This window comes from Ambystoma mexicanum, chromosome 10 (assembly GCF_040938575.1).
Source record: "Ambystoma mexicanum isolate Mex_15411 chromosome 10, UKY_AmexF1_1, whole genome shotgun sequence".
NCBI classification, from domain to species: domain Eukaryota; kingdom Metazoa; phylum Chordata; class Amphibia; order Caudata; family Ambystomatidae; genus Ambystoma; species Ambystoma mexicanum.
In genome coordinates, this window is record NC_090932.1 from 801,884,634 (window position 1) to 801,911,603 (window position 26,970).

The 26,970-nt window shown below is 50.1% G+C and overlaps 1 protein-coding gene across 1 annotated transcript in view; it reads right to left on the reverse strand.

The window, feature by feature from the left end:
* Window positions 1-26,970, reverse strand: part of IFT80 (intraflagellar transport 80) — a 1,621,792-nt gene that overhangs the window by 209,856 nt on the left and 1,384,966 nt on the right. The gene's annotated exons all lie outside the window — the stretch shown is intronic.

Genomic DNA, 26,970 nt, shown 5'->3' on the forward strand with positions numbered 1-26,970 from the left:
AAGGGAACCAGGAACATCCCCCGGGCGACCGTCCAGTGCCACAGATCCTGTGCCTCCGTGGATAGGGCTGGGGATCTGGTGCCTCCCTGCTTCCGTATGTAAAACATTGTTGTGGGGTTGCCCGTGAAGATCCGCACCACCTTGCCCTTGAGCGACGGGAGGAACGATTTGAGAGCCCAGAACACGGCTCAGAGTTCCAGGACATTGATGTGCAGGAGCCTCTCCTCTGGGAGCCAAAGGCCTCTTGCGTGTAGATCTCCAGTGTGGGCGCCCCAACCTTCCAGGGAGGCGTCCGTCGTCACCGTCTCCTGGTACGCCGGCATCTGAAAGTCCTTGGCCGCCGTGAGGTGCGCTCGAACACCCCACCACTGAATCGCCCGCCGGAACACCTTGTTGAGGGGGACCCTGTCTTGGAAGGTGCCCGTCGCCTGCATCTAACGGTCGTCGAGAAATTCTTGAAGAGGGCGCATCCGTAGTCTGCAGAGGCGCACCAGGTAGATGCAGGAGGACATCATCTCCAGGAGGGACTTGATGGACCTCACCCTGGCCACGTCCGTGGCTAGCAGGCGCTGCACTTTGCCTAGAATGGTCTTCGTCCGTTCTTCCGACGGGGCCGCCAGGCGCCTCACTGTATCGAGCTTCGCTCCCAGAAACAGGGCCACCTGCGACGGCACCAGGTGGGACTTTGGGTAATTTATGGGGAATCCCAGGTCTGTGAGTAGCTGGACGGTCCTCACAGTGTGTTCGACGGCGAGTTCCCTCGTCCTTGAGCGGATGAGCCAGTCGTCCAGGTAGGGGTAGACGTGGATCCCCTGCAGGCGCAGCCGCTCCGTCACTGGTGCTAGGCACTTGGTAAAGACCCTGGGGGCGGACTTCAATCCGAACAGCAGCGCTCTGAATTGGTAGTGGCATCCCTGGACGACGAACCTGAGGAACTTTCGGTGACCTTTGAGGATGGGAACGTGGAAGTATGCATCCTCCAGGTCCGACGACGATAGAAAGTCGCCTTCCTCCAGCTGTCCCAGTACGTGCTGGAGGGTGACCATCCTGAACTTTTGTGATCTGATGTATTTGTTCAAACGACGAAGGTCCAGGATGGGGCGCCAGCCGCCCGTCTTCTTTCTGACGAGGAAGTACCTTGAGTATACCCCGGAGCCTCTTCGGGACAAGCTTGATGGCGCCTTTCCTGAGCATCGCCCTTACTTCCAACAGCAGTTGCGGGACGTGATTTTCCTCCTGGCCAGGTGGAACGTGAGGGCACTTCTTCAGGAATTCGATAGAGTGTCCTCTTGCCAGGGTATCCAGCACCCAACAGTCGGTGGAGATGGACTTCCACACGCCGACGAAATTCGTCAGCTGGCCTCCCACCGGGGTGCTTCGGTGGGGGCACGAGACCACGGCCGGTTCAGTCCTGCTTGGAGGTGGTGGCCTTGCCGCCCTGGCCACCTTGCCGACGGCGGCGCTCCCTGCTTGCCGCGACCCCGGTAGGCCTCCTGAGACGAGGAGCGAGCTGCCTGGCGGTAGGACGGCGAGCCACCGCTGGATCCCTTGGAGGCACCCTGCCTGCCTCCGGAGCTCCGAAAGGGCTGTCGTTGCTGAAGGGCTCCTACGGCGCGGGCCGTCTCCGTGTCTGTTTTTATGGCTTGTAGGGATTCGTCCACCGCCTTCCCGAACAAGTTGCTGCCGTCGAACGGCATGTCCAACACCCTGGTCTGGACGTCCTGACGGAAGTCGGTCGCCCGGAGCCAACCCCGTCGTCATAGGCAAACACCGTTGCCCAGCTGGCGGAACCCGGTATCAGCAAAATCGGTTGCCACCTTTATGGCGTGGTCCGACGCCACCTCGCCCTCTTGCAGTATTTCCAGGGCCTCGGACCTCTTTTCGTCCGGCAGGAAGTCCAATATGGGGGCCAGCTTAAACCAGAGCTCCCTGTCGCAACGGGCCACGTTCGCCAGGGCGTTGGCCGCTTTGATCGTCGTCGCCGCCGACGAAATGACCCGCCGCCCCATGGCGTCCAACTTCTTTCCCTCGCAGTCCGGCGGGGAATTCGACGTCGAGGCTCCTGACCCCGCCGCTTTCTTCTTCGCCGCCGCCGAGACGACCGAGTCTGGCGTTGGCTGGGCCCTGAGGCACAGGGGAGCGGTTTCGGGGACCCGGTACTTCTTCTCGTACCGGTCCCGTTTGGCTGGTGCCGTGGAGGGGTTTTTGAGAACCGACAGGCCCTCCTCCCAGATGTCATCGATTAGAGGCACCGCGATGACAGTCTTCCTCTTGACCTCCCGGCGCTGATCGAGGAAACCTTCCTTTTTCTGCTCCTCCGGGCAGAGCTGGAACAATTTGGACGCCCTGGCGATCATGGCGTGGAATGAGCCAATCTCGTCGGGCAGCGAGGACCGGGAGACGGGAGACCCGTTCTGTCGTCGTCGCCATCGCCCTCAGAACCCGTGGTTGAGCCCAACGCACCGTCATCTCCCGACTCGTGGGAGGATGAGGAGGGAACTGTAGGCCTTATGGGGGCGAGCGGAGGAGAGGGTTGGGTCCTCTGTCGTTTGTTCTGAGGACTTCCCGACGGGCCAGGCTGCGGGTCCTCTGGCCTGGGCCGTGGGAACCTCGTCCTTATCTCAGAGAATAAGGACTGGATCGCAGACAAAATGGCCGCCGAGCCATCCTGAGGCCTAGGTTCCGGCCGCGCCGGAAGGGAAGGCTGCTCTTCCTCGCCATTGTCGTCTTCCTCGGTTATCTCCCGAGGATCTTCCTTACGGGATCGAACCTTCTCGAATTGGACTTCGAGGTTCCTTATGGCCTCGGTCAGTTCCTCCTCCGAGGCTGACTCCGAGCTCGAGGAGGCTACCGTGCCCCCCCTCGCTTCTTCCATCATTGCGGCCATGACGATGGGCTGAAAAGAGGATCCCTCCTTGGCGGCAGGGAAACTCTAGTCCCGGAGGCAGTCTCCGCTGGCGGGGTCTCTGCCGGCTTGGCCAGAGTCGCCCCGATCGCCTCGATAGAGGCCTTTGCCTGCTGGGTAGGGGCCTTCACCACCTTAGGTGCGTCCCGGGCCTTCTCCTTCGGGGGAGGGGCGACGCCTCGCTCCCCCTCTTCTGAGATCGGACGGGGCTTCTCCCGAAGCTTACCCGGGGTCTCGGACTTCCTCTTCCCCAAACCCGAGCGCTGGCTCGTGGTTGACGGTGCCGGAGAAGGTGCGCCCTGCCTGGCGACCGAAGAGACCGACCTTTCGGCGCTCCCGGAGCCAGCGGACTCGCGGCGCTTGGCCTGGTGTTGGGCCCCCGTCGCCGGGGCGCCCGCACAGGACTTAGAAGCCCGCTCGGACCCTTTCTTCTTCTTCTCACCCGTTCAGCTCTTCTACAACCAGCTGGCGAGACGGGATCGACAGTCCCTCATGGTCCGCTCCGACAAGTTCTTGCAGAACTGGCAGTCCTTCTCTACATGAGTCTTGTCCCCATGAAGACAGTAGAGGCATTGCGAATGTTCGTCTTCCTTAAACAAATTCTGCAGCCTGCATCCAGGGCAGCTGCGAAACAGCTTGGGTCCGGGCGACGAACTTGCATCCTGGGCCATCTCGAAGTAGGCCGCAAATCTTCTGCAATCCTCCAAGAAGTTGATTCGACGAAATCTTCACCCTTGAGGGGCGTAGGAAAATCCCGCAACAGGTAGCCGTTAACGGGAGTAGAAACGGTGGAGCTTGAGGCTCGATTAACTGAAAAAATGTGAAAATTCACCTGAAAAAGCGCGAAACACGCAGTAAAAGCTCGAGAGCTAAGCACGAGGACTCCCAACACTTGAACGTGCGGTAAAAATCTGAAGATGGCTGCCAGAGGCGGGGCTTAGGTAGAGGGCAGTCATTGGCTGTGGTCAGTATGACGCAGAGATCAGTGATTGGTTACTACTACGAAAGACAGATCAGAAACAAAACTGATACTGATTTTTTCTTTACCGAGGATTCCCAGCCTGACGACGGGGAATATTCATGAGCATGTGAATCCATGCCAGACCCCATGCTGGAGAACTTATGCTATTTCAGGAATAATCCAATTACCCTACCACACTAGTAAGTAATTACTTTGCAACACATGTAACTTATTCTTCTTGCAGGAATGATACAGTTACACCCATATTACTTTCTAGAATAGCGGAACACAATTCAAAGGTATGCACTAACTTTTACATCACTTTTCAGAAAGGCAGTATTCACTTGAAAGATAACTAAGAACTCAGCATTACACACTTAGAATGGCAGAATGCTATTCAAGGTTAGTAAAACCCTATTGGTTGTAAACACTTACACGTATTCTGTTTTAGGAACATGTAGGCACACCAACATTCCTTTTTAGAATAATGTAACACAATTCAAAGGTAAGTAAATAACTGTGTACACTTTTCAGAATGGCAGTAAGCAAGTCACAGGTAAGTAAGAACTTTGTAACACTTTGTAACTTATTTTATTTCAGAGATAATCAGTTACAACACTAACGCATAGCAAGTAAGTATTTTCTTGTTATAATTTCCTTACAGATGCCTTATCTTTTGAAGACCTTCCCTAATCTAGGACATAAGTGTTCTCAGAGGCAGAAGGGGCACACTGGTGGTCCAGTGGCCAACAGTAGGCAGGTCAGAATACGCACAAACTGCAAAAAAGTCAGTAATTAACAGACTTTCGAGTTAGTGGAAGTGTTCAGGGACTTCGTAGAAAGCTCCCTAGATGTGTTCCAGCGTTAGGCCTGGGCGAACGGTATGGGTGAACTCCCAACTACACAAATCACCACCCTAGCCACAGAGGAGTGACAAAAGACTTTAGGTAAGTATTTTTTTTGTTTATTTGTTTTGGTTTATTACAAACCTTTACAAAATTTCACATAGAATAGAAAAAACAAGATGACAGCAATTTCAATGACAAATCTCAAGACAATAATATCAGCAAGACAACTTCATAACAAAAGCATATCAAACTTTCAAATCTAAATATTACTCTAAATAAAACCAAAAATCAATACTAAAATTAGCATGCCTGAATAAAACTAGAATATTTAATACAGATCACAAATGTTTTTCAAAAAAGACATTCCATGTATAATTAAAACTGTTGAATTCTCATGCATCATTCTATACCAAATTAATTCTCTATTAACAGAACCAATTGATCTTACAAATTAGGCAAAAGAATCAATCCTTTGACTAAGAAGGGTAGGACAAATAAGCAAGATATGTTGTAGCGTTTCTTCAACCCCCTCTACTTTACAATATCTACACCATTGCCATTCTTCAAAAGACTTGCATCTAATATTCATTATCTGATTGGTCTGCATAACATTAAACCTAAAACGCATAAAGTAATTACGAAACCTCCTACTCGGATACCTCAAGTATCCTTCCATTACCGGGAACAATTTCCATAACGAATAAGGAACAAGTTACTTACCTGTAACTGTTGTTCTCCAGCATGGGTCTGGCATGGATTCACATGCTCATGAATATTCCCCGTCGTCAGGCTGGGAATCCTCGGTACAGAAAAAAATCAGTATCAGTTTCGTTTCTGATCTGTCTTTCCTAGTAGTAACCAATCACCGATCTCTGGGTCATACTGCCCACAGCCAATGACTGCCCTCTCCCTAAGCCCCGCTTCCGGCAGCCATCCTCAGATTTGGTAGCACGTAAAGTGGCAGTATGACCAAGTGAAGAGCCGCAGAGGGGTAGGCGGGAGGGTTCGCATGTGAATCCATGCCAGACCCATGCTGGAGAACAACAGTTACAGGTAAGTAACTTGTTCCTTCTCCAGCATGGGGTCTGGCATGGATGCACATGCACATGAATATAAGATTACATAGCAGTACACACATGCACAAACACGGGAGGTGGCAAAAGGCTCAACATGAAGCAATACATAACTCAATATTAAGCAACTCTTACCCCCTCACCAGGCCCTTCAGGCGAACAAGTTGCGCAGCACTGCTTGGCCGACCCTGGACTCCTCCCTGGAATCCCGATCGACGCAGTAGAATTTCGTGAAGGTGTGCGTCGACCTCCACGTAGCAACCCTGCAGATGTCCAGCAGGGGCACACCAGACAAGAACGCCGTGGTAGCAGCGATCGCTCTGGTCGAATGGGCTCTCGGACGGCCAGGCAGCGGTCAGTTTGCCAACCGGTGACAGTGCATGATACAGCCAGAGAGCCATCTGGAAATGGAAGCCTTCGAGAGAGCCTTCCCTTGATTCACAGGTCCAAAGTTCACAAAAAGCTTTGACGTCTTCCGAAAACTCTTTGTGCGGTCCACGTAGAACTTCAGCGCTCTAGCTACATCCAGCGAGTGCAAAGTCAACTCGGCCGGCAACGAAGGCGACGGGAAGAAAACTGGAAACACCAAGGGCTTGTTGAGGTGGAAGTCTGACGGCACCTTGGGCATGAAGGAGGGGTGTGTCCTGAGCACCACCATCGTGTCGTGAAAAGTCAAGTATGGAGGATTGCAAGATAGGGCCTGAATCTCTCCCACGCGCCGTGCGGAGGTGATGGCCAAAAGAAAAGCTGTTTTCCATGATAGGAACTTCAACGGTGCCGTATGCATAGGCTCGAACGAAGTCCCCATGAGCCTAGTCAGCACCACGTTGAGCTCCCACGCCGGAGCTGGGGCCTTCACCGGCGGGAACGAGCGGAATAGTCCCTTCATAAATTCCTTCACCAGGCAATGGGACCACAAGGACACCCGTCCTGTTGTCCTGGTGTATCTGGAGATGGCAGCCAGATGTATGTTGATGGAGGCGTGAGCTAGTCCAGCCTTGGCCAACGACAGTAGGTACGGCAGTACTTGAGGGGCCGTAATCGGCAGAGGGTTAATCTTCTGTGCCCGGCACCAGACAGAGAACCTCTTCCATTTGTGTCCGTAACACTTGAGAGTTGAGGACGCCCTGGCCATTGCAAGAACCTCTCTGCAGTCGGCCGGTATATCGTATCCCCCAAACTCTAGTGCTGCAGGAGCCAGTCCTGCAAGTTCAGCAACTTCGAGTCGTGATGAAGAATGGCGCTTCCTTCTCTGGTGAGAAGATCCGCGTCCACGGGCAGTTTGACTGGTGGGGACGCCGATAAGTCCAGAAGGTCCGGGAACCAGATCTGTCTCGGCCACACCGGTGCAACGAGGATCCTCCTGCACCGGGACCTCTTGAGCTGGTTGACGAGCCGGAGTAGCAGTGCCAATGGCGGGAAAGCATAGAGGGACAGGTTGTCCCAGGGGAACGAGAAAGCATCGCCCATGCTCCTCGGTTGGGGGAACCTGCTGGCGAACCCCTGGCATTTGGAGTTAGTCGCCATCGCGAAGAGGTCGACAAGGGGTCTGCCCCACAGCCTGAAGAGTCGATCCACTTGAGCCTGGTGCAGCTCCCACTCGTGGCACGAGCGCAGCTCCCTGCTGAGTAAGTCGGCAATGGTGTTCTTTATCCCTGCCACATGAAAAGGTACCAGAAACATCCCCTGGTCGACGGCCCAGTGCCACAGATCCTGGGATTCCTTGGACAGGGCTGGGGATCTGGTTCCACGCTGCTTCCTGATGTAGAACATTGTGGTGGTGTTGTCGGTGAAGATCCTCACCTCCTTGCCCATGAGGGACGGAAGAAAGGACCCGAGGGCCCAAAACACTGCGCGGAGCTCCAAAATGTTGATATGAAGCTGTTTTTCCTCTAGGAGCCAAAGGCCTCTCGCGTGGAGATTTCCGGTATGCGCTCCCCACCCTTCCAGGGAGGCATCCGTCGTCACCGTTACCTGGTGAGATGGGGTCTGAAAGACTGTGCCCACCGTCAGATGAGTGTGGGTGCCCCACCACCGGATCGCTCGTTGGAAGGTCTCGTTGAGCGATATCCTGTCCTCAAAGCTGCCCGTCGCCTGGATCCAGCGTGCGTCGAGGAACTCTTGCAGTGGACGCATTCAAAGTCTGCACAGGCGCACCAGATAGATGCAGGAGGACATCATCCCGAGAAGGGATTTGATGGATCTTACCCTGGCTACGTCTGTGGCTAGCAGGCGTTGCACCTTGCCCAGGATGGCTTTCGTCGGACGGCGAAGCCAGCCGTGCCACTGTGTCGAGCTTGGCTCCCAGAAACAGGGCGACCTGTGAAGGGACCATGTGGGATTTGGGGAAGTTGATGGAGAACCCCAGGTCAGTGAGTAGCTGGACGGTCTTCGCTGTGTGTTCTATGGCGAGCTCCCTTGTCCTTGCTCAGATGAGCCAGTCGTCCAGGTAGGGATAGTCGTGGATCCCTTGAAGGCGTAGCCATGCCACCACTGGTGCTAGGCACTTGGTGAATACCCTGGGTGCCGACTTTAATGCGAACGGGATGGCCTTGAACTGGTAGTGCCGTCCTTGGACCATGAACAGGAGGAACTTCCGGTGTCCTTTTAGGATGGGGATGTGGAAGTAGGCATCCTCCAAGTCCAAAGACGACAGGAAATCGTCCTCCTCCAGCTGTCCCAGCACGTGCTGGAGGGTGACCATCCGGAACTTATGAGCCTTGATGTACTTGTTCAGACGCCGCAGGTCCAGGATGGGATGCCAACCTCCTGTCTTCTTCTTTATGAGAAAGTATCTTGAGTAGACCCCGGAGCCCCGAAATCTCTTTGGGACAAGCTCGATGGCACCTTTCTTGAGCATCGCCCTTACCTCCAGAAGCAGCTGGGGTACGTGGTTTTCCTTCCTGACCACGGGTGGCACGCGAGGGCACTTCTTTAGAAACTCGAGGCCGTGCCCCTGGGCCAGGGTATCTAGCACCCAACAGTCGGTGGAGATGGACTCCCACATGCTGACTAACTTCGCCAGCTGGCCTCCCACCAGGGTGCTTCGGTGGGGGCCCGACGCCACGGTCGGTTCAGTCCTGTTTCGAGGCCGCCTTGCCGCCTTGACCTCCCTGGCAACGACAGCGGGAACCTCCAGACTTGCCCCGTCCTCTATAGGTTTCCTGCGACGAGGAACGGGCCGCTTGACGGTAGGTAGAGGAGCCGCCGGAACCTTTGGAGGCCCGTTGCTTGCCTCGGGTGTTCCGAAAGGACGGCCGTCGTTGCTGGAGAACTCCCAGGGCCCGGGCTGTCTCCGTGTCCGTTTTGATGGCTTGCAGGGACTCATCGACTGTCTTCCCAAACAGGTTGTTCCTGTCGAAGGGCATGTCCAACACTTTGGCTTGTACGTCCTGGCGGAAATCCGTCGCCTTCAACCATCCGCGCCGTCTGAGGCAAACACCATTGCCCAACTGGCGGAAACCGGTGTCAGCGATGTCCGTCGCCACCGTTATGGTGTGGTCCGACGTCATGTCGCCTTCTTGCAGGATTTCTAGGGCTTCTGCCCTCTTGTCGTCCGGCAGGAAGTCCAAAAGGGAGCGATTTTATACCAAAGTTCCCTGTCGTAACGGGCAACGATAGCCAGGGCGTTGGCCGCCTTAATCGTCGTACCATCGCGTCGAGCTTCTTTCCCTCGCCGTCCGGCGGTGAAGTCAATGTCAATGCTGATGCCCCCCGCCTTCTTCCTGGCCGCCGTCGAGACGACTGAATCCGGGGTCGGCTGTGCTCCAAGGCATAGAGGGGCCGCTTCGGGGACCCGGTACTTCTTTTCGTATCGGTCCCTTTTTGCCGGCGTCGTGGATGGGTTCTTGAGGAGGGAGAGCCCCTCATCCCAGATGTCATCCAGTAGAGGTACTGCGAGGACAGTCTTCCTCTTGGTCTCTCGATGTTGATAGAGGAACCCCTCCTCCTCTTCTTCGGAGCAGAGCTGGAAGAGCTCGGATGCCCTGGAGATCATCGCATGGAAGGATCCAATCTCATTGGGCGGGGAAGCCCGGGGAGGGGACGACGACGGGAGGTCCACCCCGCCGTCGCTGCCCTCGTCGTCCGTGCCCGTCGTGGCCGTGTCCGTGCCATCCCCGCGGACCTTAGGCGGGGAGGAGGGTTGAGCAGTCCTCGAGGGCTGAAAGGGTGGAGGAGGATGTGTTCTTCTCCTCTTGGGTGGTGGACTTCCCGACGGATCTGCCCCTGGCTCCTCCATCGGGCCTGGCTCCGGCTCCTCCGTCGGGGGTAACGGCAACCTAGTCCTTATTTCAGACCATAAGGATTGAATTGCCATCAAAATGGCCGCCGAGTTGTCCTGCGGGACTGGCTGCGTCGGGCACGACAGTTGGTCTGGGGCCCCGTCGGTGCCGCCGTCGCTTCCGTCGTCCCCCTCGACCCCCTCATCGGGATGCCTCTCGACGGGCTGGTCCTCCTCCATGCCCGCGTCGTGGCCCTCAGGGGCTTCGACAAGCTCCTCCTCAGAGGTTGTGTCTGAATCCACGATGGCCACTTGCCCCCCCCCTTTCCCCGCTGGGGGCTTCGTGGGGGTTCTTTCGATGGGCTTGAAAGATGCCTTCCTCCGAGGTGGCAGGGAGACTCTGGGCCCCGAGGCCGCTACCACAGGTGTAACCTCCGCAGGCTGCGCCAGGGTTGCCGCGACCTCCTTGATAGAGGCCTTGGCTGGGTGAATCAAGGCCTTAGTCGCCGACTGCGTGCTTGTGGCCTTCACCTTGGGGGAGGGCTCCCCGCCTCGCTCCCCCTCAGCCGAAATCTTCAAGATCGACCGGGGTCTCTCCAGAAGCTTGGCCGGGTTCTCGGATTTCCTCTTACCCGAGCCAGAGTGTTGGCTCGTGGTCGATGGCGTTGGGGAGGGTGCGCCCTGCTTGGCAGCCGAGGAGCCCGACCGTTCGGTGCTCCCAGTGCCCGCGGACTCGCAGTGCTTAGCCTTCTGTTGGGCCCCTGTCGCCGGGGCGCCCTCACAGGACTTAGAAGACCACTCGGATTTCTTCTTTTTCTTCTCACCTGACGGGCTCTTTCCCTCCAGCCAGTTGGCGATACGAAGATGGCGGTCCCTCATGGTCCGCTCCGACATGTTCCCGCAAAACACACAGTCCTCCTCCACGTGCGTTTTGTCCTTGTGAAGACAGTAGAGGCATAAGGAATGCTCGTCTTCCTTGAACACGTTCTGCAGCTGGCATCCAGGGCAGGCCCTGAACAGCTTCCCAGGCGTCAAGCTCCCTTTATCCTGGGCCATGTCTGGGGTAAGCCTCAGAAACTTCTGGAATCCTCCAAAAGCGTTGTTTTGGCGAAATCTTCACACTTGAGGGGCGTAGAAACTTCCGAAACGGGTCCCCGTTGATCGGATGTAAAGACGGTGGAGCTTGAGGCTCAATTTAACTGAAAAACGAGAAATTCTCTTTGAAAAAGCACGAAAACGCAGCAAAGCTTGTGAGCTACAGCACAAGGACTCCCAACACTTGAACATGCGGTAAAAATCTGAGGATGGCTGCCGGAGGCGGGGCTTAGGGAGAGGGCAGTCATTGGCTGTGGGCAGTATGACCCAGAGATCAGTGATTGGTTACTACTAGGAAAGACAGATCAGAAACGAAACTGATACTGATTTTTTTCTGTACCGAGGATTCCCAGCCTGACGAAGGGGAATATTCATGAGCATGTGAATCCATGCCAGACCCCATGCTGGAGAAACCTGGTTATACAGTTTCGAATCCAATATTGTATTTAATGTGTTTTGCCAATTGTTGCCCCTGAGGATTAATTGAATTTTTTCAGGTTTATTAAGAAGCATAGCAACTGACATCCCTAGGCTTCTTAAACAGTTGCCAGTCTCATTATTCAGATTACTCATGAAAGCACTTGATGTTTCGGTTACAGCACACACATACAGGTCCCAATCCCTATTCACTCTACATTTCCTCCATAAAAGCAATCTTTTCCAAATTACTAGTGATTTGAGAGATTGTAGACCAAATTAATATCTTATGAGTTCGATTGGAGAACAGTTGGGGTGGAAAAACAAGACACTCCTCCATATCTTATCCTCCAACACCTTCAGATATTCCATAAACTCATAGGCGAAAAATTCCAGACCATATAGTAACCTCGGGAAGGCTTTCATGATGTAAAATTCCCTCAGTGGTATCATAGAGAATCTTCCATTTTTTTTTTCAATAAAGCGCATTTGCCGTATTGCTGCTTACACTTTTTACTTCAATTGATTTTTGAGTAATGCAATCAATCCCGTGCTAGAAAAACAATAACCCAGATTTTTGAAGGCACATTGAGATTTAATCGGTTTGTCTTCACAGTACCATGTATAAGTGCTTTGTAGTTTGTTAAGTTTACCAAAACGAATGATAATTGTTTTCGTGGGGTTAATTTTTAAGTGTAGATCAGAAGAACAAGTTACTTACCAACTGCAACGTTGTTTCGACTGGATGTTCCTCCCACGTATTCCTCATCTTATGATAAATCGTTATCTCCTGCTTCGGAAAAAAAATGTTTTATCGGCAGAGGGCGCTTTGCTCGAGGTCGTGGCGTCGATTGTCCCTCGACGGACTCCGTACTCTGTCGACGTCACCGATGGTATAAATAGCTCGAGCCACGCCCGTTGCTTCAGTTCTGTTTTTTCAATGAACATATAGGAGGAACACCCAGGCGTGCCCCATGGCAGATACATTCTTCGTGAGAGAAAAGTATAAGAAATCGTAAACTGTACTGCGGGGTAGGATGGGAGGGTCAATGAGGAATACGTGGGAGGAAAATCCAGTCGAAAGAACATTACAGTTGGTAAGTAACTTGTTCTTCGAATGGATTGTGTCCTCCCACGTATTCCTCATCTTATGATAGACTCCCATAGCATTGGCAATTTTGGTGGTGGGAGTACTAATTACAGTTTTCATGGACAGAATGCAAAACTGCCTTGGCAAATAACCCCTCATTGGAGGAGGTAGTATCCAAGCAGTAATGCTTGATAAAAGTATGCATTGTTTTCCAAGTTGCAGCTGAACAAATATCTGCTTCCGGAACTCCCCTCTTTAGAGTCGCAGAAGTAGCCATTCCCCTCGTAGAATGGGCTCGAAGCCCATCTGGTGGGTCTTTTCCCGCCAATCTGTAGCATTCAATTATGGCCAAAATGATCCAGCGGGATATGGTCTGTTTTGTTACTAATAAGACCAGTTTATGACCAGTATAACCCACAAACAGTTGGTCATCTTGTCGTAATTTAGACATCCTTGAGATGTAAAAACTAAGAGCCCTCTTGGGATCTAGTCTATGCAGTCTCTCGTCTTCCTTGCCCAAATAAGGAGGAGGATAAAATGTTGGTGATATTATTTTTTGTGACAAATGGAAGTCTGAAACTACCTTTGGTAAAAAGGAAGGTTTAACTTTAAGTAAAACAGTATATGGTGGTTTGAATGAGAGAGCCTGAAGCTCACTAACCTTGCGAGCTGATAATAGGGCCACAAGGAGGACAGTTTTTAGTGTTAAAAGCCTCAATGGACAGGAGTGCAGAGGCTCAAAAGGTATTCAAGTCAAGAATTTTAGTACTAAATTTAAATCCCAAGTTGGGATATGAAAAGGTACTGGAGGGTATACGTTAGTAAGCCCTTTTAAGAATTGAATTATTAATGGTATTTTGAAATATGAAACCTCTTCCGAGGTGCGCTTGAAAATGGACAGCGCAGCAAGGTATCCTTTTATTGTTCCTATCTGGAGCCCCAGATTGGCTAGATGTAACAGAAAAGAGAGCACCACTGGAGTGCCACATTGAAAAGGGTCCACATCCTTATCTTTGCACCAGTTACTAAACCTGTTCCAGCGACATCTGCACAAAGATTTTGTTGCTGGCCTTCTGGCCGAAAGCAAGGCTTCCATTACGTCATCCGGAATATCCCAATACTTGTATCTCAGCCTCTCAGAAACCATCCGTGAAGGTTGAGTGTCTTGTCCTCTGGATGGAGAACCCGACCTTCCTCTTGCGAGAGAAGATCCTCTCTTTGTGGAAGACGTATTGGAGAGCAGATGGACATGCTAGAAGGTCCGGGTTCCATGTCCTCCTGGCCCAATCCGGAGCAATTAGGATCATGGTTTTCCTGAACTTTCTCAACCTCCTATTTACTTGAGGAATCACGGGGGACTGGGGGACACGCGTACAGTAGTAGAAACTTCCACTCCACTACGAATGCGTCTCCCAGCGCTCCTCTTTGAGGGAATTCCCTTGAGCAGTACTGATCGCACTTCCTGTTGATCATGGTGGCGAACAGATCCACTTGAGGGGTTCCCCAAAGGGCGAAGATCTCCAGAAGAACTTCCTGAGCTAGCTCCCACTCGTGAGAGACCGTGTTCTGCCTGCTCAGAGCGTCTGCCGCCGTGTCCTTCTCTCCGGCTAGGTGAATTGCCGATAGAGAGATTCCTTCTCGTATTGCCCAGAACCATAGCTGCATTGCCTCTCTGCACAGTGGTAGTGACCCTACTCCTCCTCTTTTGTTGAGGTAGTAGATGGCCACCGTGTTGTCCGTCATTATCAGGACATTCTTTCCCTGTACAGAGGGCAGAAAGGCCTTCAGTGCTAGTCTGATTACCCTCAGCTCCAAAAGGTTGATATGAAGTTTGGACTCCGATGGAGACCAACGACCGCTGATTGTCAGATCGTTGGTGTGTGCTCCCCACCCCGTGTGTGAGGCGTCCGTCACTACTGTTATCTCCGGCCATGGTTGCCAAAAAGATTCTCCCTTGAGAATGTTGTTGTTGCAAGCCCACCATAGAAGATCCTGAGCAACTGTGCTCGGGACTTGCAGAAGATCCGACATATTCCCTGAGAACTGGGACCACTGAGTTCTGAGTGCCCATTGAAGGGATCTCATTCTCAACCTGGCCTCTGGTACTAGGAAAATGAAGGATGCCATGAGGCCGAGCAACCTGAGAAATTCGAAGGCCGGTAGACGATGGGCATTCTGGAACTTCGTTACTATCTGCTGGATGTGGAGAGCTCTCACTTCGGGAGGCGAGGCTTTTCCCGAGGAAGTATCCAAAACTGCTGTGATAAAATGGACCTTTTGGGATAGTATCATATGGGACTTCTTGAAATTGAGGGAGAAGCCCAATTTGTGGAGGAAGTAGCAAGTGATCAAAAGATGTGCCTGAGCTTGTTTTGGAGAACTTGCTCTGATCAACCAGTCGTCCAGGTAGGGGTAGATGTGAATACCCCCTTCTCCTGAGACTCGCTGCCACAACTGCCAACAGTTTGGTGAAAACCCTCGGGCGGAGGTTAACCCGAATGGCAGAACCCGAAACTGATAATGAGAGTTGCCAATCGCGAACCTCAGGTACTTTTTGTGCTTTGGATGGATTGGCACATGAAAGTAAGCATCCTGAAGGTCCAATGATACCAACCAATCTTGGAGTTGGGGAGCCTGAAGGATCTGAGAAAGAGTGACCATCTTGAACTTGTCCTTCCTGAGGAATTTGTTCAGGTTTCTTAAGTCCAAGATGGGTCTCAGTCCTCCGTCCTTTTTTGGGATGAGAAAATATGGGCAGTACCAACCCCTGTTCCTCTCCGCTACAGTTACCTGTTCTATGGCACCTTTCTCTAGCAGGGTTAAAATTTCCTGCAACATGAGCGGGTCTGGAGTTTTTACGGAGTTGTCTCCCGGTGGATGATTCTGAGGCCTTTTTTGGAAGGGGAGACAGTAACCTTGAGCTACTGTTTCCAGTGCCCAAGCATCTGAGGTAATGCCCTGCCATTCCTTCAGATGCTGAGAGATCCTGCCTCCCACTGGTGTTTTGTGCAAAAAGGTCTCAGAGGGATTTGTAGGCGGCTGCAGGAGTGGCTGAGGGTATAGATGCCGCTCCTGGGGCTGATTTTGCACCTCTTCCTCGTGCTCCACAAGGGAAGTTTCTTTTGCCCCTTTGAGAAGCCTGTCCTCTTCCTCTACCAAATGAGGAGTAGTAATGAAAAGAACGACCCCTCCAGGAAGATGAGCCGGAATAGGGTTTTAGAGGCTGGCGCATGAAGGCACTAAGCGATTTAGCTGCCGCTTTCGATGCCTGAAGTTTTTCTAGGCTTTCATCAGCCTTACTGCCAAACGGGCCTCAAGCCATCAAAGGGCATGTTGGAGTCTGGCTTGCATGTCTGGTGCAAACCCCGACTTCCTCAACCATGCAAATCTGCGTAGCACAATGCTTGCAGCCATGGATCTGCTGATACTATCAGCAGTATCCAGTCCAGACTGGACACATTCCCCCATTGCCTCCTTCCTGTCTTTGACTATATTCAGGAAGCCTTCCCTTTCCTCGCATTCCGGAATATGCTCAGCCGCCGCAGAAATACAGTCCCACAGGGTATGGGTAAACCTGGCCAGGGTACAGGTGACATTTGTCGATTTAAGGGCCATACTGCCTGAAGTGAAAACTTAACTTGTCCAGGCATCAACTTTTTCATCCTCTCTATCTGGAGGGATAGTGGGATATGCAGTTTGCTTTGATGTGGATATTGCCAGAATAACTAGACTTTCTGGAGTTGGATGCCTGTTTAAGTATTCAGGATCCGTACCAGCTGGTCTGTATTTCTTGGGGAAATTACTATCTGCAGCAGCAATGCTCTCAGGCTTTTCCCAGTTTTTCCCCACCCCCCTCTGAAGAGCCCTGTGAAAGGGGAGAACTGGATCTTTTTGAGGACCTCTGACAATTATATCCGTCATGTCATCTTGTTCAAAAACGGGTGAAGTGTTACCCCAACCCATATACTCAATTACTCTGGACATAAGACTCCTGTACCCCAAGTCTGCATGTTCGGCAGGATCAGGTCTGGCAAACTCTAATTCTGGGGAGGTGTCAATTCCACTGGCAGAATGTAGAGTGTCACTCAGGTCTCTCATTTTGGACTCTTGATCAATGAGTTCCTCAGGAACTTGTTTTGTCCCATATGAAACTCCAAAAGGAGTGACTTCCTCTTCCTCCGAGCCAGATTCCTCATAAATTGAGGACATGGACTTAAAAAAGTGTGACCTGGGCAACCGAGTAAATCTTCTTTCTTCCTCTACCATACGCGTCGAAGGAATGGAAAAATCCTTCGAAGTTGTCGAAAGAATCTTCGATGACTTCGAAGATGACTTTGATACAGGCGTCAAGGTTATTTTTGGTTTCGATGCCGAAACGGTTGACGCCGATGAAGTCGTCGAAGCCTTCAACGACTTATGTTTTTTATATGGCACCGGAGAGGTGCTCGACTCTCAAAGAGTCCTCGACGACTTGTCGTGGACTCGAGTTTTTTCGAGTATCCTCGACACTACCGGTTTTTACCAAGGTAGTCTTAGACTTCCCTTTGTCGTCCAATGGAGCGACCTTAGGGGTATGGCTCTTCCGAGGTTCATTCAAGGGGGGGTCAAGGCTGCATTCTCGAATACCTCCATCATCTTTTTATGAAATTCTTCCCATTTTCTGGGAGAATCCGATTTTGTCGGACATCGAATTTCTTTGGTCGTCTCGGAAGTTGATGAGGGAGATTTATGTCTCCTCTTCATTTTTTTGGACGAGGAAGAAGAGTGTCTCGATCTACTCCTAGATCGAGATCTCTTTGAATGCCTATGGCGATCCGATTCCTTCGAATCAGTCGCTTTCTTATGTTTTTTGGACGTCGCCTTTTTAGAGGCTTCCCTCCCCACCGACAGTTTACCTCTCCTCTCACAAAGAGCTTTCTCGGTCATGGATTGGCAGCAACCACAGTCGTCGGTCCGGTGACTGGAACCGAGACACCAGAGACAAACTCGGTGGGGATCCGTGATCGACATTTTCGATCCACAATTTACGCACTTCTTGAACCCAGTCTTGGGTGTCGAAGGAGTCGAAGAAGACATTTTCTTCAAAGAAAATTTCAAGCGTGCCATTCTCGATAGCGAAGCGATCGGAAAAACGGAACTGAAGCAACAGGCGTGGCTCGAGCTATTTATACCATCGGTGAAGTCGACAGAGTACGAAGTCCGTTGAGGGACAATCGACACCACGACCTCGAGCACAGCGGCCTCTTCCGAGAAAATGTTTTTTTTCCGAAGCAGCAAAGCTGGAGATAACGATTTATCATAAGATGAGGAATACGTGGGAGGACACAATCCATTCAAAATAAATGTTTCAAATTCTTTAATCAAGTGTTGGAGGCCCACCTTAGTATTATCCAATAACAAAAAAATCACCTGCATATGCCAGCCACGGAATACTCACATTACTGAGTTTAGGAGACACAAGACCTTTGGTGGCCAAAGCTCCTTCCGCTCTGCAGACGTAGAGATTAAATATCGTGGGGAGTAACATACAACCTTCGCGTAGGCCATTAGTAATGAACAACTCAGATGATTACCACCCCTCCGAGTTTAGGCGTACCTTCAACATTGTGTCAGAATATAAGGCTATTACAATATCCAACAAATGCTTTGGCATACCAAGCTCATTCAATTGTCTCCATAGTATTGGCCTATCTACAAGATCAAAGGCCATACTAAGGTCCATTGATGCAATAAAAGGGGGCCTTGCTCCCTTTTTTATTGAATTATCACAAAGGCATTGTATAATTAAACCCCCACAGTCGGTTTCGATATTCTTTTTAAAGCCAATTTGTTTTGAGTCCAAAATTTGATTGGTATGGATCCACTTCTGAATATCGGCCAAAACCATAGACGCAAAATGACTCTGGGTCAGCTATATCAATAGGCCCGCAGCTTGAAGGGCTAAGACGGGAACCTTTTTTAAAAATAGGTAACACAATAGAGACCCTCCATGAATGAGGGATAGTCTTGGTGAACAAAACATTATTGAAAAGCATATGGAATATTCTAGCCCTGAACCCAGGGTTTGTCCTCAAAATTTTGTTGGACAAGTTATTTGGGCCCGGGGCACCAGAGTTTTTAGATCGCTTAATTTAACCCATAATGGTTTCAACTGGGTTAGCCAGTGTCCATTTTATTTTGCCATCAAAAACTTTCTTAACCGGCAACGCCCCACCTTTGTAAATGCTAGCATAGTGTCCCAACCATACCTCTTCTAAAATAGGATTTAAACTCAAATCATTCTGTGACCGTTCCATAAAATTAACGAGGTTCCAAAAGTTGGATGAATTGAAGCCCCTCAATGATTTCAACATGGCTTCCCATTCCAATTGTGATCTTCGACCTCTATGATTAATCAACCAATTTTTATAGTGTTTTTTTTTATCCTATTCAGTATCATGGGTTCAATGTTTCCCTAGTTTGTGTAGTCGCCATATTTATTTCCGCATGAGGGCTTTTTGATTGTGAACCTCAATATACGTACTGTGCCTATTATTCATATTGGGTGCACCCTTTAACATGACTGCCTTCCACAACTTGAATATTTTTGGTTACATATAATGCAAAGTTGTTAACTGAATATCTACATAAACGCTGGGATGAAGAGGACATATTATACTCCCTTACCATAGTGGATGTAAACCTCACTGTTTTGTTAAAGGTCCATATAATTCTTTTACTTTTGAGGTTTATCGAAACCCCTTCGTTATAGTGGCTAGCATTTTCTCGAAGGACATTAACACCAAGTTCCAGGGTAAGCATACTATGGTCGCTAAGGGAAGAATCTTAACTTCGAAAGACATTTACTAATTTCACCTGAAAGGAAAATATAGTCAATTATCGAAGCAGTACCCCTGGCTTTCCACGTGTGTTGTTCGTTTTGGACTAGTTCCAAGGCCCACAGAACCGCAAGGTGGATCCATAAAATACCTCTCAATTTGGAATTCCCCCCCACTGTGGTCAAGATGTCCCTGTTGGAGTAGAACATGTCCCCAACAACCTGATCCACAGAACAATCGGTGTTCAGGTGGATCTGTGTGATTTTTCCATCACGGATAAGTCAACGACGGAAAAGTTTTCATGAGAAATGTGCGAACCACAAAAGGTTTGCACATTTCCCATGTGAACACGCATTCAAAACCTCTACATACCCACACCCCCACCCACAACACTCCCCCCACCCACACCCCCAACATAAACAAACCCTACTTACCTTTTTTACACACTGAGTCCCTGCAGCACCATTTCCCTTTCACTTCTGTGATCGGGAACCGGCGCTGCAGGGTCCTTTAGTTTTTATTCATTTTTTTTCAGGAGCTGCTGGGGTGTCCCCCCTAATCCCCGCTCACTATACCACACAGTATAGTGAGCGGAGTGTTGCGAGGGACACCCCCTGCAGTCTTTTTTTATACTTACCTACAATGCTACCACCAAAAGTTCGAACTTTCGGTGTTCGAACCTTTGGTGGTAGCATTTTTATGGCTTTTTGTACGGTCAGACCTTTTTTTTCCGTCCGATCGTACAATTCCGTTCAGGTCCCCGGCTATAATAATAAGCCCTCAGGATTATCAAAGAGCCACAAATCGATTTTTACCCCAAATTGTTTAACTCAAACTCCAACTGTTGGTCAGTATATTCCCTAGGGTTCCAATATACATTCACTATTAATAGTGGAAAACCTGCACCATCGGCCCCAACCCTAAAGGTTACAGCCAAAATAAGATTGCAAAGTACACCATTCCCCTGTTTTAACAAGTGTTCTAGAGTCTTTAAATACAAGCAAACCTCCCTTAGGCGGTCCTTTTGGGCCACAGGATGCACACATTTCAGACAATGAGCATCCCTCCCATCCCAATTTATCACAGGCCCAAGTCTCTTGAATTAAGACAATATCAAAAGTTAAGAACTCCTCCATAAGGCTCTCATTGTTCAATAAATTATAAATAGCCACGTGAATTCCAACTCATTAACTTCAAATCATGCAATGTGCTAAAGACGTTTACCCAGCTGTTTTATCGTAATAATTGATTCTCTTAAAGAAAGGGCTCACTACCTCCAGTCTTGTTGTTCAGGGTTAATTCCTAGACTACGATTAGTTACTTCATTATTCGATTCCTGGATCCCCCAGTCACCTTTCCTAGGCCCACCTTGAACTGGGACTCCCCGTGATGTCGATATTAGATGAGGAAAAATATCAAAACCTCTACACTGCAATGTTTCTGCTTCTTTCAATAACAAAGCCCTCACTAATGGAGATGGCATGACCAAACGTACAAGATCGTATCTGTATTTATGAATGATATATATATATATATATATATATCAGCTGTAGTAATTAAACTCAATTATGGTATTGTATCAAACAAAGACATTATATAAGGTCTGTTCAATGATACTTGCCCACCATCATTAAATAAGGATCGAAGTATTAAACCAGGAAGATCAGGATAAGTAGGCTTTCTCAAATCGAAGTCTTGGTTCGTCATCCCAGTAAACAAATGATCACCGCCTGCCTCATTAGCATAACTACTCAAACATGTGTTATTATACAGAGATTCCACTTGCCTTTTCTCTATTATAGATTGACTTTCGTTGGATATGTTTTGATAGTCATTAAGAGCCATGCCTGGCTCATCCTCAGAGGATTGTTCGCTTTCGGCCAAAACCTTTTGTACAATGCGAAGCAATGCTTCTTCACTATAATGAGAATTCACTATGGCCTTTACTTTAGGCTCATTTTTGCCTGTTAACAAATCGGCTTGACCCCTGAAATCGTGACTAGATTCTGATTCAGGAGCCAAGCGAAGATTAATATATGGAATGGTATTAGCCTTTTTCCAATCGTTATGCCCTAAACCTGTATTAACTGAGTTACACGCCCCTCTTGTATTAAAACTCATTGGTTCAGGAATGGTAACGAGAGTTTGCTTCAACAAGACTCCTACATCAGGGACACACAGAGATGTTATGATACCAGGAGCCCCTCTATCATTGGGCAAAACAATGGGGTTCCCAGGTTCAGGGTTCAATACCAATTTTTTTTTAAGATCTCAAATATATCATCTTTTTTCTTTTCATGACATCAGACAAAGCATTTCCATGGCATCAGTAAGTATTTTCCATAAGCCACACAGAACCTCGGCACTGAAGAAAATCTTGCAGATGGACGCCTTCACGATGCAGCAGCACAGGACCGGTCTCTGGATTCTTGGTCATGGTGACGAAAGAAAGGACACTTGATGGGAAATTACAGCAGCAGTCAAGAAGAAAGGCTCCCAGCAAAGGATTCTTCTGTGTTTCTCGCGGCTCTGTGAATTTGGTGCCCTTTTCATGGTACCAGATGAAGAACGGTAGTTGTCTGAAGGATTTGCCCCGCTTGCACTCTGGCGAGGGGACTTCAAGGAGTGGAATCTTGCTTCTGGAGGTCCAACAGGAGCCCATTGAAGTTTCAGTTTGATTAATTCATGGGAAGACGTCAGCCCTGAGGTCCCAGGGTATTGGTGGTTTGCAGCCCAGGAAGGTACAGCTCGTCATGGGATGGCTCGAAATACAGGTCAGCCTAATGGTCAGAGTCGTCGTCTTTGGGACTCCACGGTCGCATGGAAGAAGGCGTCAGCACATGCAGCGGTTACATAACGGGCATCTCCGGTCACGGGAATCAGTCACAGCAGTCTTCTCTTCTTCCTTATCGGATTCAGCTCCATTGGTCGACTTAACTTCAGCTTCCAGATCAAGGCCATTTATCCAGGAACCCAGCCAATCGGCAGACATGCTGCATTCAAACTGTGGGGGTGTGGGGCGGGGGGAGGGGATGGCTGTTCTTTCAGGACAGCCAGCCTCCCAGTTAGGACTGGTTCCAGGCAGGCATGCCAGAAGACAATGGACAGCAGAGTTTTTGACTTCTCCCTTGTTTCTGTCTTCACAGACACTCTGGAGCCTCTGAGGAGTACACAAAGGGTTCCCGCCAAAGACAAAAATCAAAGCAGGACCTCCCAGGACGTCAGAAGAAAGACCAACACTAAAAATGGTGAAAAAAGTAAGAAGCTCCATTCTAGATGAATGGTGACCCATATGTGCCTTGCCGTGGCTGGTTTGACAGCCTGCGAGTAAAAATTGCACAAAAGTCAGTAGAACACATACACTGGCACCCGACATAACTGTAAGCTTGTCACTGTAACAAACATGTTACAGGAGCAATGAGAAAGGGGATACAGTGGATCCCCTCTGCACTTCATATAAGGTGGGGTGTGCTGATCTCACAACATAAAATGTAAAGAGGAAAAACATATCTCTCTCTCTACCCTCGAGAGCATGTGTTCTGCAAGGTAAGTAGGACTGTAGCAGAAACGTTACAGAACTAGTGAGAAAGGGGATACTATGTAACCCTTCAGCACTACACATACGTGTGGGGTGCTGATCGCAAAATGGGCATTGTAGAAAGACTAAACCGTATCCTTCTACCCTGTAGAAATGTCCACTAGGTCAAAGGTTGCTAATAGCAATTTTAGCGCCCTCGCAGGCGGGGAGTGTTTCAGCACTTTGGTATCTGACCTCTCCATGCAGGGATTCAAGACACAATTAAAGCCCCCCCCCCAACCAATATTACAGAACCGTCCCTATAGGATCCCAGTCTGGTGTGTAGTGTATGAAAGAAGGTTGGCGTGTTGTGGTTGGGTGCATGTGTATTTATTATGCAAATGTCCGCATTCTCGAAGAGCCCTTGCATTAGCACCATTCTGCCCTCATTATCTGTCTTGGTCCTAGTCACTTTGAAGGGCACTGTAGGTGCTATCCAAGTCAGTACACCTCAGGCAGACGCTGAGTATGTGGAGCCTACAAGCCCCCCAGCCCCTATTTTCTAGTAAGCAGTGCTTGCTTCTTAGGTGTGAGATGAGTCTCTTATAATAAGGCTATATCAATTTTGTGTCTACGGAGGTAGGTATACACTCTATTTCTTTTAACAAAATTATTCAAACCCCGGACATTCCAGGTTAATAATTTAATCTCACTAGTCATTATCCAACATATGCAATAAATTAAACAGGACAACCTGACCCCATTCCCCTATACCTTGTGCGTCCCGACCCACCATCTGGAAAAATATCCTCTGCACAGCGACTGTTAATGGCAACACAGATTCCCCCATAACTTCCCCAACTACCAACAATAGCCCAGCATTGATAAACATTCTCAGGCGTGTCCGCTTTTCGCTTCTGCCTGCGGGAATAGGCCCCAGGTTGTCCGCAGCGGGCCCAAGAAAGCCGGCACCCAAAAAAATGAAAAACAAAACTTGAGGACGGGTTAGTTGCAGCTTTGGAAATGAGCTACTCCCTCTGGATTCCGAGTTCAACCAGAGTTTGCTTCCTGCCACTGAGCGAAATAGGTAGCGTCAGTGGACTCAAAGGGGAATCCGGCCACTCTGCGTGTGTTGCCTGCTCTTGGTACATCCAATGGTTTCCTGTCATCTGCTCGCATGAACCACATTCACCTGCTCCTTTTCCTGTCACTGTCGTCAATGACCGCCAGTGTCTTCTATTGGGGTGTCTTTGCTTCTGTTCGGTGGAGCATCCTCGCCAGGTCGCGAGCCAATTCCCTCCCTGTCCATCCAGTCCTGCACCTCTCCAGGGTGATCAAAGAATAGAGTGCAGTTTTTATGTACGACCTTCAATCTCGCAGGATACATTAGCATATACTTCAGCCTGGCATTGCGGAGCCTGGCTTTAGTCGGTGAGAACTGCACCCTACTTTTCTAGACTTGAAAGGTGTAGTCCGGGTATATCGCTAATTTTGCAGATGCCCTCCGCAGCATGCCGCCCTGCCTGGAGTAGGAGAAGATCTTCTTTCTGTCCCTGTAGTTGAGCACTTTCGCCATTATCGGACGTGGAGTGACAGCGGGTGGTGGTTTCCTGACGAGCGCCGTGTGCGCCCTCTCGATTCTGAATCTCTGCGAAAGGTTTCCCGCTCCAATGTCTTGTAAGAACAGATTTTCAATATAAACCGTAGGGTCTGCGCCCTCCTCTCCTTCAGGTAGACCTACCACTCTCACGTTGTTTCTTCACGCTGTCCCCTCCGCATCTTCCGCTCTGCTCTCAAGAAGGCTAACCTTTTTTTGTAAAATATGAATCTGGGCGCCATTGTCCTGTGCCATTGTCTTACTCTCTCTCAGTTGGGATTCCAATTTGGTGGTCCTCTCTGATAGTTTCCGTACATCTTGAAGTAATAGTCTGACATCAACTATTACTTCATCAATTTTGGTGCTTAGTGTCGTCCTAAGTTCAGCGATTGCCTGCATGATCTGGTTATTCGCGTCTCCCGCGTCCCCTTCATTGTTGCCAGTCATAGCCATCTTGTCTTGGGGTGGGGGTACCATGTAATTGTAAAGTGTTTTCTGGCAGTCCTTCCCTTTGGCAGTCTTGTGAGGCATCCAGCTTTTTGATTGACTCCTCTGGTTGGGTACGACAGGTATTTTGTCCCACGTCTCAGTACTGCATTTCGCACTCGTGTGGTATCGTGCGGGTCACCCCCAGGCTATGACATGGGGTGACTCTACACTGGTTCCCAGGGGACAGAGCTGCCATACATGAGGCGCCGGGATGCACTAATCTGGCAGTCCCTGACCCAGTCTCACCTACACCCACAGCCGGAATTGTTCTCCCCCAGATACCTTTGCGTTATGTTTTCCCCGATTTATGGACTCCTGCTTAGCATTGCAGTTCTCTTGTAATGGCAGCCCACAGCTAAGCAATCGTATGGCAGACTTCCCGTGTCTGGGCAGTGATGGCTCTTAGTTCCCTTTGTTGTCGCCGTTTACACTGTGCCTGCAATGACACGGATGTTGTCCGGGTCACACTGTGGCCTCCCTGGGCCAACTAAGTGCGTGAGTTCGCGAACCCGCAGCAGGGGGGAGGTTTGAATTAGTATGCCCCCTTACTCCTCTGCTCATATGGGCCTTCCTCCCCGTCCACAGGCACCTGCCAGTGTGCCAGGAGTGATGCAGGCCACAGGCAGTGAGAGTTGGAGCCCTCCCCAGCTCTGTTACTGCAGGCGCGGCACTCGTGTTTATGTATGGGTAACTAGTACCCTTCTCTTGTCCCACATCGCCAGCCGTTGCCTTCACGTTCTCTCCTTCTCATACACAGCCCCCATGGTTCCGGCCCTTGGGGGTCCAATAGAGCCCTGTGCAGTGCAAGGAGAAGGCAGACCGAAGTCGGGCACGAGGGATTTATTAATGTTCCACTCGTTTGCACTCGACCAGGGGCACGCCCCCACTTCTTGCGCTGGTGTCAGGCCCCTACGTTAATTCCTCCTACACAAGCGCTAGCGGGTCAATCAGTCTTTGCAGGGCAGGCGCGCAGGCTCACCTTTTCACTGTGTGTAGTCCTGACTCTGCTACTGCCTCGCGGCCATACCCACTGTTGTAGCGCAGCTGTTCTGTGGTTGTGGGCACTTACTCCCCAGGGTCTCGGCCCCGGCTAGGGAGTACGTTGATCTGTCCCGCTCCTTACTTAAAGCACTGCGATCTTTGTTGCATCAATCCACTGCCCCTCCAGATTACCATCTTGTTTCCTTTGTACAGCAGGACGGGTGCGTTTCGTAAGGTATTTGCACGACTAATCAGCCTGTTGAAGTGTCTTGCAGATCGGGAAACATTCAGAGCCACATTCCAAACGGGCTTTCCGTTTGTCTCAGCACGCACCAGTAATGTATTCACGCCTTGTTTGACAGAGATTGCAGTATCAGACAGGAGCTCCTCTTAAAGCAGCCTCACATCATGCCCCTACAGTGCTCTCAGCAACTCTATTTCTTTTCAAGGCAGTATTTTTCAGTGGGCCTGAAAACAGGTTTTGCATCCCCATCCTCCCAGATGTCATTGAGCGGAGATATAGCTATAACTGATTTCCTGGATGCCTCCCTCCTCTGAAACAAGAAGCCTTCCTTCTTCTGCTCTTCAGGGACAGGGTTGAAGAGCTTAACAGCAGGCATTAGCAGCGCATGAAAGGAATTTATTTTATCTGGAGGTGAACTCGTGGAGGTTAAATCGGTATCAGAGTTCTCTCCATATGTTGGCACCAAGTCATCGTATTTATCAGTTGTATGGTTACCTTGGGATGTGTGCTCTCTTCTGGGAGGTCGAAGATGAGGTAATCCTTCCTCTGGAAGCCCCCACTGGGTCCCAGTAGGGGACCCTTGAGGGGCCATTGGGGTTAGCCGCTGTTGTAGCTCTGTTACAAGAGACTGCAAAGTAGATAAAATGTCCTGCAAAAATTCTCTGGGTGCAGAAGGCACTGGGACTGGAGTAAACAGTCCAGGGACTGCAGGC